Genomic DNA, 18,916 nt, shown 5'->3' on the forward strand with positions numbered 1-18,916 from the left:
GAGGAGCCAATGTCTAAATTCTCATTAAACCAGGTTAATTATCTATGGGAAATGTCTTAGCTGAAATATAACAAATGCAGTGATGTTGGACTATACCAAAGGGAATTTTAAATTTAAACTTAAGCCTCCATGGCTTGCCCTCTATTTATAGCTTGACTCAAAGTTTAAAAAATAGCTACAGGATAGATTTGTATATAGAATAATTAGCAAGTAATAGATCTTTTATCATGAAAAACCTATGATGAGACAACCCAAAATGAAACAAAAGATAGTGCCATAAAATGAGACTCCCAGGTTAGATGGCACTCCATGAAACCATGCCCCATATATTGGAAACACTCAATATACATCCCAACTCCCCAAGAAAGGGGACGCCAGGGATTGCATTAGTCCCAGGACCACTGCATTAATTTTCTGTGCAAGGAAACAATTACTGAAGAAAATCAAGAAAGAAAGTGCAAAGGCAGGTTTATAGCTGAACATTAAGGCCTGTTACAGACTGCCAAAATAAAGCTGCTTTGGGTCTCTTTGGAGGTATACTGTTTAAATGATGCATGGGTCCTAAGAGTCGGGAGGTCTCTCCAAAGCCACACTCCATTCCTAAGCACTGGAGTGCAGCTTTGGTGCAGCTTCTGGATTCTTAGGATGCATGCATCATTTAAACAGCATACCTCCAAAGAGACCCAAAGCAGCTTTATTTTGGCAGTCTGTAACAGGCCAAAGAAAACAAAAATAATGACCACTGATGATATGCATAATTTTAAAGTAGATGATGAAGACATTGAACTAGTCCAAGCTTTTTTATAACTTGGCTCAGTCCTTAATCAGAATGAAGATTGCAGTCAAGAAAGCAGAAAACTAGAACTTGGAAGGACCAGAACCTGATGTGTGAAGAGATATCATTGAATACTGCAGTTAGGCTTGTCCATGCTGTCATCTTTTCAGTTTCTATGTCTGGCTGAGAAAGCTGGGCAGTAAAAAAATGCTGACAGGAAGAAAATAAACTCATTTGAAATGTGGCGCTGGAGAAAAGTTCTACAGATGCTATGGACTGCTAAAAAGACAAATAAATGAGCCCTAGGGAAGATCAAGCCTGAACTCTCCCAAGAAGCCAAGATGACTAAACTGATACTGCTGTATTTTGGTCATACCCTGAGAAGACATGACTCACCAAAAAAGACAATAATGCTTGATAATGTGGAAGGCAGTATGAAAAGAGAATGCTTGCATTATAGATGGATAAAGTTAATCAAGGAAGTCATGGCCCCAAGTCTGCAAGACCTGAGCAGGGCTGTTGATTATAGGTTGACGTGGAGGTCTCTCATTTATAGGGTGTCATACATTCACTCCCCACTATTGCTGCTGCCCAGTAGCTGTTTGGCAATTTAGGGCCTGAACAGACAGGCCAAAATAAAGCTGCTTCGGGTCACTTTGGAGGTACGCTGTTTAAATGACAAACACATCTTAAGAGGCCAGAAGCTGCACCAAAACTGGGCTCTAATCCTTAGGACTGGAGTGTGGCTTTGGCACGGCCTCTGGCTTCTTAGGATGCATGCAGCATTTAAACAGCATACCTCCAAAGTGAGCCGAAGCAGCTTTATTTTGGCCTGTCTGTTCGGGCCCATAGTGTGGCTCCTCAGCAAAGACCTATCTGATATAGGAGACCCTACCACAGCATTGCTGTCATCAGCATGCAGTGTCACCACCACAGAAAGGTTGTACCATTCATGGGTGGCAAGATTCACATTTGCCAACTATTCAAAACTAAAAATTAACAAAGTAAAAACACCTGACTAAGAAAGTTGGAGAAGATACTTACATTGGTCAAACGTATAGCCTGTCAAAGTTCGTCATTGTGATAATACCTATTTGTAAGGGATGATTGAAGCTTAATTGTGTTATATAGTAATAAAATTACATACTGAGAGGATTTGAAACAAATTTGATTCATATAATATTGGAATACTGATTCTTTGTATACCTTTAATACAATCATTAACTGATTTTAAAAGACATATTTCACAGCAGGAGAACTACTGGAGGATAAAGTATTTTGGCTTGTTTTCCTAAAGAGGAACCATAAAAACAGAGAAAAAGATACTGTCTTTGATGTAATTTGATAAGATTGCAGTTCTATATACAATCCTCCAAACATCAAAATAGAAACTGTGAAACCAAAGTAATATTTGATACTGAAAATGTGCACAATATAAAAGTATAAAAGAAATTAAATAACAGTTGGCAATATGGTTCAAGAAGAAGAAAGAGACTATACTATAGAACCCATAGGGGAAATGTTTCAGAATTGCCAGCAATAACTATTGGCAAATTTAATATTGCTTGGAGCAAGTGACATAGCTGTAGATTTTGGAAGGACTGATAAACAGTGACAGATTTCATCTCCGGTACATGAAGCTTAGGAATGTGCTGAATTTCTACAGCTCAAGTCAATCCTGTTTGTTGCCCATTGGAAGAGACCTTTCTGTACCTTGTCCACCATGCTGAAGCAAATTCTGAATGGTGATGCAGCTCCCTGATGATTATTTAAAACTGGTATATGTTTGAAACTGGTATGTCTACAAGATCTTCTAAAGCTGTTTTCCAGAATTAGTCTGAATTTTGCCACCCACAAAAGGGTTGCTCTGTATTTAGATCAAGACAACTGTGGTAAAATGAAGTGTCTTTCAAAACCATATTAATTCACTATTTATACATAATGGCCAGAATATTGTTGGGAAGTTATGAATGTGTTAAGCACCACAGTTACAGTACTATGCAATGACTCTGATCCCAATCTAATCCCTGCTTACCGGGACACAGCCAATGTGATGGATGGGGATCTGTTCTCCTGCTGACCAGGACACAGCTAACTGACATTACCATCTCTTACAGTACAAAAGGCAGGCAAAAGCAACTATTCAATGACTAGTAGACAGAGATAAAGAGAACTACTTCAATAATCAATGCAGAGAAATAGAGGTGGACAACAAAAAAGGAAGAACAAAAGACTTCTTCCACAAGATCCAAGAAATCAAAGGAGCCCTGGTGGCGCAGTGGTTAAATGCCTGTACTGCAGCCCTTCACTCAAAACCTCAAGGTTGCGAGTTCAAGACCAGCAAAAGGGCCCAAGCTCGACTCAGGCTTCCGAGGTCGCTAAAATGAGTACCCAGACTGTTGGGGGCAAATTAGCTTACTTGCTGTTCACCGCTATGATCTCTGGAATAGCAGTATATAAATAAAACAAATTAATTAAATTAATTAATTAAATTTAAATCAATGATGGGTATGCTCTACAGTCAGCCAAAGAACACAGTACACAACCATAAACAAACAAAAGATGAAAACAATACACAGAAGAACTATCAAAAAAAGAGATGAAGAGACGAAAAGTTCATTTGAAGATGATTCATACGAAGACGAACTTGATATATTAGAAAGTGAAGTGAATTCTGTACTCAGAGCATTGGGAGGAATAAATCACCAGGAACAGAGGACATACCAATACAACTTCTCCAATCTACAGAGACATAATCCACTCTAATTCTAACTAAAATCTGCCAACAAATATGGAAAGCAAAACAGTGGCTCACAGACTGAAAATGCTTAATATACATTCTAATTCCCAAAAATGAGGACACAAAAGATTGCAGTAACCACAGAACCATTGTATTAATCACATATGCAAGCAAAGTCCTGCTCAAAATTCTCCAGGAAGGACTTGTAACATATATGGAGCAAGAAATAACAGATGTCCAGCTGGGTGCTGGACAAGAAAAGGCACTCAAGATTACACTGCAAACAGGTCTCTTCCAGCTCTATGATTCTATATTGTTGATCATGGAATGCAACAAAGAATTCCAAAAGAAAATCAGCATGTGCTTTATAGATTACAGCAAAGACATAATAATTGAATAGATACTTTGAATGTAAATATCATGAAAAACCAAGGACTACTCTCAAAAAGTGGGAGTGCCACAATATTTGACTGTCCTGATGCATAAGGACTTTTCTGATGCATTCTTAGGGCAAGAGGCTAATGTCAGAACAGAATATGGAGAAACAGTTTGGTTTTCAGTGAGAGAGGAGGTCAGACAAGGCTGCAACAGCAATAGCAATAGCAAGTACATTTCTATACCACTTATCTGTGAACTAGCACTCCCTAAGCAGTTTACATTCTGTAGGCCAATTGCCCCCAACAAGCTGGGTACTCATTTTAGCAATCTATGAAAGGATGGAAGGCTGAGTCAACCTCTGAGCCCTCTTCTAGGATCAAACTTACAACGTTGTGACTGCAGTACCAGCATTTAACCACTGCGCCACCAGGGCTCCTCAGGCTTCATCAAATCACCGTATTTATTTAACGTAAGATGAAAATATCATACACAAAGCAGTACTGAACTCTAAGGAGGGAGGTGTAAAAATTGGAGGAATTAATATCAACAATGTAAAGTATGCAGATGTCACCCTACTAAAGATCAGGAACAATTGCTGAAGAAAGTCAAGCAAGACAGTGCTAAGACAGGTCTGATGCTGGATATTAAGAAAAGAAAAATAATGACTGTAGAAGATTTACATAACTTCAGTATTTTTTTTTTAATTATAACTTCAGTATTAACAACGAAGAAATTGAAATAGTTAAAGATTGGTCATTAACCTGAATGGAAATTACAGTCAAGAAATCATAAGTAGACTAGGACTTGAAAGAAAAGTTATGAAAGAAAAATTCAAGATCTTCAAGTGCAAAGACATTTCACTGATCACTAACAGTAAGGCCTGTCCATGCCATGGTATTTCCCATCACTATATATAGATCTGAAAGCTGGATGGTAAAGAAAGATGATAGGAAGAAAATCAACTCATTTGAGATGTGGTGGTGCTGAAGAAGGGTCTTGTGGATACTATAGACTACCAAAAAAGACAAGTAAATAGGTCCTAGAACAAATCAAGCCAGAATTTCCCCTGGAGGCCAGGATGCTTTTGGATACATCATGAGAAGGTGTGACTCACTAGAAAAGACAATAATGCTAAGTGAGGTCCAGAACACACTACAGGAATAATCCACTACGGGAATAATCGAGACCACTTTAACTGCCCTGGCTCAATGGTAGAGAATTCTGGGAACTGTAGTTTCTTTAGACATTGAGCCTTCTCTGTCAGAGAGCTCTGGTGCCACAAGAAATTACAATTCCCAAGAATCCCTAGCACTGATCCAGGGCAGTTAAAGTGGTCTAAAACTGGATTATTTCTGCAGTGTGTTCTGAACTTAAAGTAGAAGGCAGCAGAAAAAGAGGAAGACCAAATTACTGGTGGTTAGACTCAGAACATTATCGCACCTGTTTTTTCACCGTTACAGGTACAGGAAGAGGATGCTCATGCGCGCGCACGACCAGCCAAAAACGGATTTTATTGCATGCCAAAGCGTCCTCCAAAAGGCCCCATTCCGTTCCCCAATGCCAAGCCGTCCCCGTTCAGTGCTGAGGGGCGTTAAATGTTCTGGTCGGAAATTTTCCAACCAAGGAAAATGATGCCCCTCAGCACTGAATGGGACATATTAGTGCTGGGGGATGGAATCAGGCCTTTTGGAGGATGATTTGGCATGCAATAAAATCCGTTTTTGGCTGATCGTGCATGCACACGAGCATCCTCTTCCCGTACCCGTAACGGTGAAAAAAATGGGTGCAACAAAGTTCTCAATCAAGGAAGCCACAGCCCTGAGTCTGCAAGACCTGATCAGGGCTGTTGAAGATAGGGAGTTTTGGAGATGTCTCATTCATTTTCATAGTTAATATTCACCCTCGAGTTGGTCTTGATCCATGGTGACCCTTTCTCCAAGGTGGCCATAAGCTGAGGTCACCCTGAAGGCAGTTAACATACAAACAACTACAATTTCTTTCAATGCAAATTGAATTGAAGAATAGTGACATGGTATGGGTTAGAGGACAGTGGATCCCTGGCTTCCAGTCAACAAGTTCATTCCTTTCAAAAACCATGTTTAGTCTGATTCTGGGTTAGTAAAAAGAGATTTATCACATCTGTTATTATTCTGGCTTACCAGAAGATGGCACTGAAGAGTAGACTTTTTTTCTTCTTGGAAACGTTTTTCTTTGCTATGAGCGTGGGTGGTAGTAGAACATACAGGTAAAACAGTTACAGGTTCAGTTTCTGCTAGTGAGATGATACAAGCCTTTTGGATTCCTTATGTTCCTCGCGTGAATTTCGAAAGCTATGCCAGTTTATGCAACCTCTGTGCCAACAAACTAGTGATAATGCACAGCATAAAGAAAATACAGCATCTGTACTACAAATGTGGTCCTCCTTCTATCTCAGCATCTGTTTGGCAGAGGCAGATAAAAATATCAGATCCTGTGTTCACTGACTCAAGCAACCAAAGTCCCATGAGCAAAGCACATCTGTAGCATAATAACATAACAAGCTAGCAGCTTGTTGCTATAGCCTGTGAGCAAGTCTGCCCCAGGTGCTTTCAGGAGTCATTTGGCCTTCTTGCAGGAAAATGTGGTGCATTGCTGTTCAAGAAGCTTCTTTTCTTGATATCAAGGCTCAAGCTCACAGGAGATTTGAAGCAAAAGATCAAAAAATATCACCTTGTGCACCTCCCATCAAACTGTGGCTATAAAGCAACCACTGAGACCAGCAAGGACGTCTTTTAACAACAGGCCAGTGTAGATACTATGGTGCTAAGTGTCCCTTATAAAGGCTTCTAGGTTGTGTATTTACTGGCCTGAGCAGTGGAAATGACATTATCACTCCCTTCTGCCTTAGTCAAGTGCAGAATTCAACACATAATTCTATTAATGAAACCCTGACTGAATCTCAGCCTGATATCCCCTGAACAGTGGTTTAAGGCCTTTGGTTGATTCAGGTTTGGATAGCATTGCATTGCACATGAAGCATGTCTGTAGCAAGGGATGTTCCTAGATCTGACTCATTCTGTGGAAGCATGCATGACACTGATGGAAGTAGCTTTTATTAGTGTAGAGACTGTTATGCTACCTACAGTGCTACCTAGAACAGTGCTGCTCAAAGTGGTGGTCCATGGTGAGGTGCACATCCATGAACCATTGGCTGCTTGGCTCTGGTGAGTTTTCAGAAAAGAAACAGATGGACACATGCATGGTCCTGGTTTAGAGATACAATGAGGAGATGTTGCTGGTCCCCCACATCAAACAGCTTGAAATGCACTGACCTAAAGAATGGCTCCAGGGTTAGATACTAGAAGATTGCTCAGAAATTTCAATTTGTGCAGAATGTGGCTTCTAAGATATTGGTTGCAGCATGTTACACCAGTATTATACCAGTTGTACCACTTGCTGTTATTTTTCTGGGCCCAGTTCAAAGTAATCCTTTTCACCTTTAAAGCCCTAAATAGTTTGGGACTTGACTATTTGAACAATCACTTACATCCCTATTAACATGCCCATGCTTTAAGATCATTTTGGAAGGCCTTCCCATGTGCCTGCTCATATGAACCATGAGATTGATGGAAATAAGGGAGACAGTCTTTTAGGAGGGATCCCACATTTCCAACAGAGCTTGATAAGGCACTATTATTGCAAACCATCAAGAGGATGCTTAAGGACCTATTTGAAAACACTTTTCCCCTTGATATTTTCCTACTGCTAGTTGGGCTGGTGCCAAATTATTTTGTTTTAATGATACTGTGCTGACTCAGATGTTGCTATTTATTGTTGCACTTTTGCTGTATTTTGTTGTTTCATCTCACTGCAGTATTTTATGCTGCTCTCATATTGGGTTTAAACATGTTTACAGTGATATCATTATTGTGACTCTGTATTTTTATGAAGGAAGAGACCCTATGAGGACTTGGCCCTAAAAGATGGCCTAACACATATTTTTAATTGCAAAATGCACTTACTGAGATTTCCTGCTGTTCCTTTTTTGACTACTGTTCCTTGCACAATGTTGGGTAGCTGCTGTAGTCAAAAATCTCCTAAGGTGAGGGAACAATTTGCAGGGCATAGTAAGTGATGGTGTTCAGAAACAGGGCCTCAGAATGTTCTAAGCATTTGGGGCTTTCTTGGGCAGTGCTTCAGATCCTGGTTCTTCCTTATTTCTCAAAATCAACAGAAGTAATGTGTTCACATATCTCTATGACACACCTAGAAAGCCCGAGGAATGCACTGGATTATTTCACATCAGTAAAGGACTCCTTTCGGTGCATTTCTTATGTTGCTTGTTTATCTAACCTGCCTCCTCCATGGCAAAAAAGATCTAATGTTCCATCTTGCTGGAGGCTTGCATTGGTGCCAAGATGGGATCAACAGTAGAGTCTAGTTATCATATCAGAACTGAAATATGTGACATGATTTTAAAATGTTCCTGGACCTGGGCATACAGAGTGGCTGGTGTTCCTTCTCCACTGACCACTGTTGCTCTCCCCACACAGAGAGAATGAACAAGAAGGCTAGCTTCCAGCCTTAGTTGTGTCTGAAAAGCCTTCCTTTTTTTTAGGAACTGAGGAGAAAGAGGTGCTCCTTCACACCACAAAGTGACCAGACATCCTCCTTTTTCAGAATGTGTCCTACATTTTAAATTTCTGTTCGGAATGGATTTCAAAATGTCCATTTTGAGCACAACTAAGAATCTCTTTATGTAATGCCACATTTGCTGTTCTCTTTTGGGAAATGTGTCTACTTGGCAGCCTGCCCTCACAGCAAATAGGAGGATAGGATGGATCCTTCTGAAGTTTTTCCTCCTAAGAGCAGCAGCAGCAGCCAAGACTTGCCCCTAGATCTCAGGGTATGTTTGTTTCTCAGAGGGGAAAAGGACAGCAAACATGTTAGGAAATAGGATGCTTGAGGACACAATGTAAATGCTGAAAGTTTACCCCTAATTTCATCACAATGGACAAATGAAAGGAATAATTTAAATATAAATTCAGTGAAGGGTTTGCTGCTAGTAAAGTACAATTTTAAGCATTGATCTTGTGCAGAGTTCTATAAGTATATTGCAAGTCAACAAAGCATTCTAATAAAGATAAATTCATCAGAAAATATGACTGAGCACATAATAAAATACAGTATATGTAATATAAGTGTGAGAGCCAGTGTGGCATAGTGGTTTGAGTGTTGGACTACGACTCTGGAGTTGTTCTTGTTCTGTGCCTCCAAGTCTTTTATAATTTATGACAACCCTATCATGGAGGTTTCTTGGTAAGTTTTTTCAGAAGGGATTTGCCATCCTCTGAAGCTGAATCTTGCCCAAGGTCACCCAGTGGGTCTCCATGGTCAAGCAAGGATTTGAACCATGGTCTCCAGAGTCCTAGTCCAAAGCTCAGAACGCTACACCACACTGGCTCCCACGACTCTAGAGATCAGGGTTCAGTTCCCAGCTGGGCCATAAAGCCCACTGGGTGACATTGGGCAAGTCACATGCTTTTGGCCACAGGGGAGGGCAAAGACAAACCTTCTCTGAACAAGGTAACAGATGCCCTCCTTTTCCAGGATATGTCCTACATTTCAGCTTTCTAATTTCACAATGTCCTCCATTTTCAGCATGACTAAGAAGCATGAGTTTACATTTATATGAGTGCTTTGAGCTTTTATTTTATAACCTCCCACATTTTTCTTGAGTGTTTGTTGCACTACAGTTTGCAGTGCTTTGTCCACCCTTGCAGTGCTTAGGACATCTGGTCACTCTGCATCTGAACAAATCCTGCCAAGAAAACCCCATGATAGATTTTCCTTAGGGTTGCCATAAGCCAGAACCCGACTTGAAGGCACACAACAACAACGACAGTATAATAATAAAATACAGTCAATGGCGGGTTACAGACCGCCATTAAAGTACGCGCAGAGCGCGTACTAGGGTTAGGAAAGGGCGGTGCTTCCGCACACCCCTAACCCTAATACGCGCTCTGCGTGCACAAAATGGCGGTGGCCGTTCCATATGGCCGCCGCCATGATGGTGTCACGAACGCGCCACCTCCAAACGAGGCGGCGGGGACGTGACGCCATCGCTCTGCGCGAGGGCGCTTAATGCGCCCTTTGCGCGGAGCAGGAAGAAGCTCCGTTTCGGAGCTCCTTCCTGGTTTGTGTCACTGGGCGCAGCCTTCAGACAGCTGCGCCCAGCAACGCAAGGGAGAAAGGGGCCAAGCGGCCGCGGGGTGTCCTTAGGGCTTGAAGCCCCAACAACACCCCTTTCCAGGCTGCAGGGAAGGGGCCTTTTGCCGCTTCCCTGCGGCCTGGAAAGCGGCGGATCGGGGCCTCAGCGGCTGCCGTTCTGGCCCCTGAGGCCCCGATACACCAGGGAAAGGCGCGCCTACAGGCCGCCCCAAAGGGGCGGTCTGTAACGCGCCAATGTATTATAAATGGGAAAGCTAGCGTCACATAGTGGTTTGAGTGTTGGACTCTGATTCTGGAGATCCGGGTTCGATTATTTGCAGTTTTGATTAATATGTTCTCTCTAGGAATCAAGTCCTTCTAGTGCAATTGAGCTGAACGTTGACCATAGAGTTGTGCTGGAGAAACTAGAAGTTCCTAAAGAAAACACTTCTCTAGGCATTTGTAGGTCCTCTAGCATGAGTCTATGATCAATGTCTGGCAGATGTTGACCATAGAGTTGCCCTGGAGGACCTAGAAATTCCTAGAGAGGTGTTCTCTCAGGTAAAAAGAATAGAGTTATTTTTATTTGCAGTTTTTCCACATTTGGCAAATGTGGACTACTGTATTATTATTATTATTATTATTTATTAGGTCAACACCTCCATTTTGTTGGGGAGGGACTCCTGCATCATCATCATCATCATTATTATTATTTTTTGGTCATGACCTCACCTCCATTGTGTTGTGGAGGGACTACTTTATTATTATTATTATTATTATTATTATTATTATTTGGTAATGGCCTCTATTGTGTTGTGTGCCTGGCCCTCCTTTGTGTGGAGAAGATGGCAAAATGCTAACAGGGCACAGAAAAAAGGTAGAATTACTCAACACCTTCTTTGCCTCAGTCTTCTCAGAAAAGACAAAGGGTGCTCAACCTGAAGATAATGGAGCAGAGGACAGAAAAGAGGAATTTCAGCAAAGAATAAGGAGATAGTAGAGGAGTACCTTGTTAATCAAAATGAATATAAATCTCCAGGACCAGATGAACTACATCCAAGAGTATTAAAAGAACTGGCAAATGTAATATCGGAGCCATTGGCAGTAATCTTTGACAACTCCTGGAGAATAGGAGAAATCCCAGCAGACTGGAGGAGGGCAAACGTTGTCCCCATCTTCAAAAAAGGAAAAAAAGAGGATCCCAACAATTATCGTCCAGTTAGTCTGACATCAGTACCAGGAAAGATTCTGGAGCAGATCATTAAACAGAGAGTCTGCGAACATCTAGAAAGCAATCACAAAAAGTCAACATGGGTTTCAGAGAAAGAAATCATGCCAGACAAACCTGATCTCTTTTTTTCATAAAATTACCAGCTTGTTAGATGAAGGGAATGCTGTGGATATAGTATATCTTGATTTCACTAAGGCCTTTGACAAAGTTCCCCATGACATTCTTGCAAACAAGCTAGTAAAGTGTGGGCTAGACAAAGGAACTGTTACATGGATCTGTAATTGGTTGACTGGCCGAACACAAAGGGTGCTCAACAATGGCTCCTTTTCATCCTGGAGAGAAGTGACCAGTGGGGTCCCACAGGGCTCTGTCCTGGGCCCAGTGCTATTCAACATCTTGGATGACAGAATTGGGGGCATAGTTGTCAAATTTGCAGATGACACCAAATTAGGAGGAATAGTTAATACTCCAGAGGACAGGATCAAAATTCAAGATGACCTGAATAGACTAGAAAGCTGGGCCACAGCTAACAAAATGAAATTCAACACGGAGAAATGTAAGGTACTGCACTTAGGGCGGAAAAATGAAAAGCACAGATATAGGATGGGGGACACCTGGCTTAAGGAGACAACATGTGAAAGGGATCTAGGAGTCCAAGTAGACCACAAGTTGAACATGAGTCAACAGTGTGATGTGGCAGCTAACAAGGCCAATGCAATTTTAGGCTGCATCAATATAGATTTATTTCTAGCCTGCCCAATCATGAAGAATCCGGGCGGGTTACAACAATAAAATACATCAAGTTACAATAAAATTAAAAAATCAAACCCTAGACCTATCCCTCGCCCCATTCCCAGTACTAAAACAGAATTAAACAGTAATAGTATAAAAACATTAAAGGCATTAAAAACATTAAACAAAAAAATAGGCAGAAACATAGGCGGGGAAGAGTAGACAGATGAGGGGACAAATATCTCTATATCTGGGGAGGGTAACTAAGTTGGAAAGGCCTGCCGGAAGAGATCCGTCTTGAGTGCTTTCTTAAAGGCTGTCAGAGTGGAAATGTGACGGATCTGCTCCGGCAGGTCGTTCCATAGTTCAGGAGCAGTAGTAGAGAAGGCCCTCTGGGAAACTGATGTTAATCTAGATTTTTTTGGCTGTAGTAGATTTCTTCCAGAGGACCTTAGTGTGCGAGACGGACAATAGGGAAGAAGGCATTCCCTCAAGTACTCTGGGCCCAAGCCATGTAGGGCTTTAAAGGTGATCACCAACACCTTGTACTTTGCCCGGAAACTAGTAGGCAGCCAGTGCAGGGACTTCAAGACCAGTGTTATATGGTCATTCCTAGAAGCTCCCGTGATCAATCTGGCTGCCATATTTTGTACCAACTGAAGTTTCCGAACTTGGCACAAGGGTAGCCCCAAGTAGAGCACATTACAGAAGTCCAATCGAGAGGTTACCAGTGCATGTACTACTGTTTCCAGGTCCCTCGGCTCCAGGAAGGGGCGCAGTTGGCATATCAGACGGAGCTGATAGCAGGCCCTCTTGACTGTCACATCCACCTGAGCTGTCAGTTGGAGCGATGAGTCAAGGAGCACAGTAAAAGTATAGTGTCTAGATCAAGGGAAGTAATAGTGACACTCTATCCTGCTCTGGTCAGGCCTCACCTAGAATATTGTGTCCAGTTCTGGGCACCACAATTCAAAAAGGACATTGAGAAACTGGAGCGTGTCCAGAGGAAGGCGACTAAAATGGTGAAGGGCCTGGAAACCATGCCCTATGAGGAACGACTTAGGGAGCTGGGGATGTTCAGCCTGGAGAAGAGAAGGTTAAGAGGTGATATGATAGCCCTGTTTAAATACAGTGCTACCTCGGGTTACGAATTTAATTCGTTCCGCGGCGCCGTTCGTAACCCGATACATTTCGCAACCCGAAAAGGCGCTGGAAAGCCGCTGGAAAGCCGCTAGCCGCTAGCCGCGCTTTGAATTTCGCGCCGAAATGATTTTCGTAACCTGAAAAATCTTTTGTTACCCGGAACAGTTTTTTTAAATCTAACTTTTTCGTACCCCGGAAATTTCGTAACGCGGTCAATTCGTATCCCGGGGTACCACTGTATTTGAAAGGATGTCATATTGAGGAGGGAGCAAGCTTGTTTTCTGCTGCTCCAGAGAACAGGACCCGGAACAATGGATGCGAGCTCCAGGAAAAGAGATTCCACCTCAACATTAGGAAGAACTTCCTGACAGTAAGGGCTGTTTGACAGTGGAACACACTCCCTTGGATGGTAGTGGAGTCTCCTTCTTTGGAGGTCTTTAAGCAGAGGCTGTATGGCCATCTGTCAATGGGGAGGCTTTGATGGAGAGTTCCTGCATGGCAGAATGGGGCTGGGCTGGATGCCCTCGTAGTCTCTTCCAACTCTACGATTCTATGATTCTGGCAGACACAGCTTCTGAGGAGACCCTCATGGTCTCTATTAGCCAGGCCTCATTCCTGGACACTAGGGGGCGCTGGCAGGAGGAGGAGGAGGAGGAAGAAAAAATCCACCCTTCAGCCGTTTCCATGGTTACCGCTGGGTGCGTACCGCTGCTTACGAAGCTGGCGCAGTGGGGGCCTAGAGGGCGGAGGCGAACGTGGCACGGGGCGGAGGCGGCTTTGGAGAATAGGGCTGGGGGGCGGCAGTGATCAGGGCCGGGATGGAGGCGTCGGCGTGGCTGTGCCGTTGGAGGCGGCGTCCACGGGGTGCTCGGCTGCCATGACGGGGTCCGAGAGGAGCAGGAGGCGGCGGCGGAGGAGGAGGAGACGAGGAGGAGGAGGAGGAGGAGGAGGCCTGGGGGTCTCAGTGGAGGGCGGAGGCCCCCTCTCGCTGCCGGTGAGGAGGAGGAGGAGGGGAAGGGCTCCTGCTGGCTGCCGTTTCTGGGGAAGGGGGAGGTGGGCGCCCTGATAACCTCCGCTCCGGGCGTGCTTCTCGGGATGGAGGACGCTGGAAAATGGCACGCTTCTTAAGACTGGAGGACATGTCTTCCCGGACATCCTGCTCCCCCGCTGATAGATATACATGTCAGGCTGCTTCGTCCTGCTCCAAAGGGATGCTTTGAACGCCTCCCGGAGGCCAGGCGGGGATGGAGGACATGTCCTGGGAAAGGAGGACGTGCCTGTCAGCCGTAGGGCCTGGACTGGCCTTGCGCTGCCTTCCCTGTTGTTTCCAGTCTTTATGGCAACCTCAAGGAGAACCTTACGAAGGTAAAAATGCACGCCGCTTTTAGTGGGGCTGAGAATGGAAGGCCTTTGGGCTTCCTCCCGGACAGAAGGAGGGGATGGAGGAGGGCTTTGGTTCAGGCGAGCTTTGCCCTTTGCTGAGGCTGAGAGAGTGTGACTCGTCCTGGAAAGGAGGCGGGGCTGCCCTCCCTGGGAAGGAGAGGGGACGGGGCCTCTCCGCTGCGTCTACACGGCGCTGTGGTCGCGGAACCGTTGCCATGGAGAGCGGGGAAGCCTCCAGAGAGAGAGAGAGGCACAGAGCCAGGCAGGGCGGCCTTAAGGAGCGGAGGGCCGCCTGCCTCTTCAGGCCTCCTCCTCCCCAAAGAGGGGCCTGGACGGTGGGGCTGGGAGGGGAGAGGGGACTAGGCCTCCCCTCCTTTCCAGGACCTGTCCTCCATTCCCGCCTTCTGTCCAGGAGGAATCCCCAAAGGTCTGCCATTCTGAACCCAAGTAAGAAGCATGCCTTTATCTTCTCTATGGCAGGGTGACCACATTTCCCCTCCTTCCCAGGACCTGTCCTCCATTCCCGCCTTCTGTCCAGGAGGAATTTCAAAACAGCCCCCATTTGGAGAAGGGCAAAGAAACGTGAATTTAGTTTTATAGGTTCTCCTTAGGACTGCCACAGGCTGGACATAACGTGAAGACACACAGCAGACACACGGTCAGTTTCATAGGCACTCTGGCTAATAGGCAGGGTGGCCAGACTTGTCCTCCTTTTCCGGAGTGTGCCCTCCATTTCCGCCTTCTGCCCATCATTTCGGTCAGGACTAAGAAGCATGCGTTGATTTTTCTACCAGTGTTTTCTGTTCTTATTTGGTCATGTCCTCCCTTTCTCTTGAAGGTCTGCCATGCCAGCCTTCTGTCCAGGAGGAACTCCCAAATGAATTCCATGTTGAGCACGACTAAGAAGCATGCATTTATATTCCTATGAATATTGTTTAGGTTTTCATTGCTCATGTCCTCCATTTCCCTTGAAGGTCCTGCATTTCAAGGTGCCTTGTCCTCCTCTGCGGTGATTAGGGCAGTCTGCTGTGGCCCTGTGGGCTTTGCAAGTAAATGGTCCTGGTGAGTGCCCTGCCTGGCCCTTTTGCCTTCCAGCTGCAAGCTGTAGGCACTAGGAACACTGGCTCTGTTTGCTGGAGGAAATGTCAGCAATAGGAGAGCCTGGAAGAAGCAGCTCTGGAGCAGGCTGAGATTGATTTATGTGCCTGTGCGCATGCCTGGGCGTGTGCATGGAAGAAATGTGTGGCCTTCGGTTAAGGGTTTTCTAAACACTCTTTTTTCTTTGCTGATTTCAGTCTGGACAAGGTCTCTCTCATCCGCTCCCATTAATGAAGCTCATGACACATTGTCTATTGGTGGGGTTTAAGGTCTTGAAACTCTTTATTGCATACATTTTGGTGTTTCATGAATTTCAAGGGTGGGGAAAATGTCATTTGCTCTTTGAAAGTGCCTTCTGGGAATTAGCTTTGCAAAATTCAATCTGGAGGAGGTTCTCCCCTCCCCATTTAATGAATCTGTGATATGCTGTCTATTGGAGGAGTTTGGGGTCTTGAAGCTCTTTATTGCATATGTTTTGGTGTTTCTTGAATTTCAGGGCTGGGGGAAATGTCGTTTGCTCTTTGAATGTGCATTCTGAGAATGGGCTTTGTATGCATTAGCTTTTACTTGGCATCATTATGGAAATCTTTCTCGGCAAGAAGAGGAAGGAATTTGCCTTGCATCTCTCAATGTTGTCTCCAAAAGGAGATTTTTTTAGGTCTAAATATAATATAATATTATATTATTGCACAGGACAAATCTGTTAAAAGTTAGGTGTTTTTACTTACATTGAAATCATTAAGATTTTGTCATATGGTTTGAGAGCCTATCTGTGTTTACTCATAAATCCTGCTTTGTTCAGTGGGGCATTTCCAAGTGTGCATACAATTGCAGGCTTAGTTACTTTGATTTAACTGGGATTTAAATATGCCTGGTTTTTCACAGAATACTATATTTCTACTTGGATTGTTGCCCAGTGGTCCCATATTGAGCTGGGAATGACAGGTTTTGCAACAAACTGCCTCAAAGGATTTATAGCTTAGTAAAATGCAGACAAAATTGGTAAAATGGAATCAAGGGATAAGCCTGTGGCCAGCTTGCAAATATGTGAATGTGTGCCTGCACCCTTGCTATGTACTTGGCAGGGCATTTAATATTCTTAGATGTGGTTTCCAAATGAAACCGCTAGAGATGGAGATTATGGACCTGTAAACAGGTGATATAAGCCTGTGAAAACCAGAATGTGCTGAATGGCTAGGACTACAGTTTTATTGGATGGAGTTCTAGTCCAGTGTGCTGGGTTATCCTATTTCTTTAGCTGATATGAAACGGCATACCTTGAGAAAATAGTGCTTGGAGTGGAGTTATATAGCAGACTTGTTTTCTATGGGTGTTAATGGATGACACTGGATGTAGCAGTGACTGCCTGAGATTAAATGTGTTCCACAGTTGATTTGGAACAATGGATTAACTCTGTGCTGTTTCTACCAAATTGTATTTGCAGGTCATGAAATTCAATATTATAACTCATAATTGAGAAGATTTTGAGTACAGTGTGTGCTGTGGTAACAAGGATCACAAACCTTATGACTCAGGAATGTACACTTTGCTTCATTCATCTGTTACAAATAGATCCTTGATTTTTATAGAGAAGATTATTTTTGCCTTCTTTAAGCATATCTCGTATCTAGAGATTATACTTCCAATTATGCTACATTCATGCATATAGAAATGGAAAGCATTTGTCTGAGATCTTGAAAATGTTATCCCTGCCCCAGCTATAAAGTGACATGTACAGTAAGCTCCATGCATACTGCCAATAGTGTTGTATAGTGTGAGTGAGGAGGAGCAGAAGAGTAGCTGGACAAACAAAGGCTCACCAGTTCGTTGTTGTTTATTGAAATTGTCCCATATTACAGAGTGAAATTGCATTAGAACAAAGCTACAGCTAAAATATGCATGTTAAATTTTGTTTGTCGTTTAGCTGTTCTCTTCTACAGGTCCCCTTTGGGATCTTTCAAGTGGTGAAGTACATATTCAAGTATTGATTAGGGATTATTTAGGACATCTGCTATATTGTACCGTGATGTCAGTAGAAAAGTTTTTCATACCCTCCAACTGTTCCAATTTGGGAAGGACAGTACTGATTAATCCTCTGTTGTCCCAGTTTTTAAGCTGCCTTTTAAATGGTCCCAATTCCTCTCTCTTCACCCGCTGTTCTCGTGTGTCCTTGGCTTGCTTCTATCACTACAAATTGATGTCAAAGTGAAAACTGGTTTGCACCCAGTTAACTCAGGGAGAGGAGAGGAGAGGAGAGGAGAGGGCAGAATTCCCAGTAGGCTCAGGCAAAAGTAAACTGCTGCAGCCTCTTCTGGCTTCTGTGTTCTTCCTTTTTAAAAACTTTTGTCATCTTGACTACACTCACATTGCTTGGCCACATGTATCCCAGTTTTCATCTGTGAACTATTGGAGGGCATTTTTGCAAGGTATTGTGGGTCTTAATCATAGCCCCAGACCTCTTTCATTAACCATGATCACTAGTAGTGCCTGCTATACTTCTTACTGACAACCTTCTAAAAAGTAAAAAATAATTTATTCAACCCCGCAGTGGTGTCCCACATAAATGAGACCATGGTGGGACTCAGCCCTGGGATCTGTTTTCAGGATGAGGACCAGTTTTCAGGATGAGGACCAGTTTTCAGGATGAGGACCAGCTGATGGCTTCCATGTTTCTGGAATACAAAATCTGTCGTAGGTTTTAATGCAGACATTAAAGGAGCTATCTACAATTCTGAACCTATTTGGTAGATAGGGCCTAGCCCCTTGTGTAACTACTTTAAGGTTGAGACTAAAATCCAAAGTAGATTCACATGTCCACAGACGTGGCTGTTAAGACTGACTAGATTACGCACTACACTCTTATAGTGCTGCTATTCCACTTTTACTGCTCTGGCTGCCTCCTGTTGGATTCTGGGATTTGCAGTTTCAGGAGGAGTATTTAGAATTCTCTTAGGCCTCACTGAACTACAAACTTCAGAATGCAATAGGAGGCAGCCAGAGTAGTAAAAGTGAAATAGCAGCACTATAAGAGTGTAGTGCGGTAATGTGGTAAATTTTGGAATATGTACTGTAATTCATGTAAGTGCTTCCAAATGTGCTTTTACATCAGTACTAAGAAGGTGCAATCAGTACCTGTAGAGTACTGTATATGTATCTATAGAGTATATGTACGGGTACCTATATAACTATACAGTACGTGTACATTATACTCTTACAGCAGTTTAATACCACTTTAGATGTAATGGGT

The 18,916-nt window shown here is 43.4% G+C and overlaps 1 protein-coding gene across 1 annotated transcript in view; it reads left to right on the forward strand.

The window, feature by feature from the left end:
• Positions 1 to 14,121: 14,121 nt before the first annotated feature.
• DAGLA (diacylglycerol lipase alpha) overlaps positions 14,122 to 18,916 on the forward strand; it is a 135,438-nt gene continuing 130,643 nt past the window's right edge. Inside the window, exon 1 of the mRNA XM_089520751.1 lies at positions 14,122 to 14,182. The gene's annotated coding sequence lies outside the window, so the exon portion shown is untranslated. The remainder of the gene's footprint in view (positions 14,183 to 18,916) is intronic.

The sequence above is a fragment of the Sceloporus occidentalis genome, unplaced genomic scaffold, assembly GCF_023333645.1.
Source record: "Sceloporus occidentalis isolate IW3139 unplaced genomic scaffold, rSceOcc1.0.p SCAF_4, whole genome shotgun sequence".
NCBI lineage: Eukaryota > Metazoa > Chordata > Lepidosauria > Squamata > Phrynosomatidae > Sceloporus > Sceloporus occidentalis.